The following is a 406-nucleotide window of genomic DNA, read 5'->3' as shown; positions in this document are numbered from 1 at the left end:
TGTATTTGTCATAGTACCCCCAAGACTTTAAAACTACTTAACTACTTTCACCCCTGGTGTTCTCTATATACAAAGTCTTATACTCCTTCATTTAAGCATTTGTTCTATTACAAAAGCAGATATTCTTACTTTTGTATAATATTTTAATCAAACTTATTTTTTTAACAGATACAAATTAACACAACATTGCAAACAAATCTAGTGAAGAGACCCATCCAACCCATCACTGCTAATGCTGGTTAGCATCGCCAAGAATGATGATGGATGAACGGTTTTCCTCTAATGTTAAGTTGTTTCTCCACCATTAGAACATTTAGCAGTGCATTCACGAGGTTGATTGACAGTGCTAAGACACTCCTCCTGGCTCTGATTGGTTGTTTCTCACTGAGCGTTGTATTTCTGCAGA

Source organism: Poecilia reticulata, linkage group LG3 (genome assembly GCF_000633615.1).
Source record: "Poecilia reticulata strain Guanapo linkage group LG3, Guppy_female_1.0+MT, whole genome shotgun sequence".
NCBI lineage: Eukaryota > Metazoa > Chordata > Actinopteri > Cyprinodontiformes > Poeciliidae > Poecilia > Poecilia reticulata.
The sequence above is the reverse complement of the archived record's forward strand: the minus strand, read 5'-3'. Positions refer to the sequence as shown.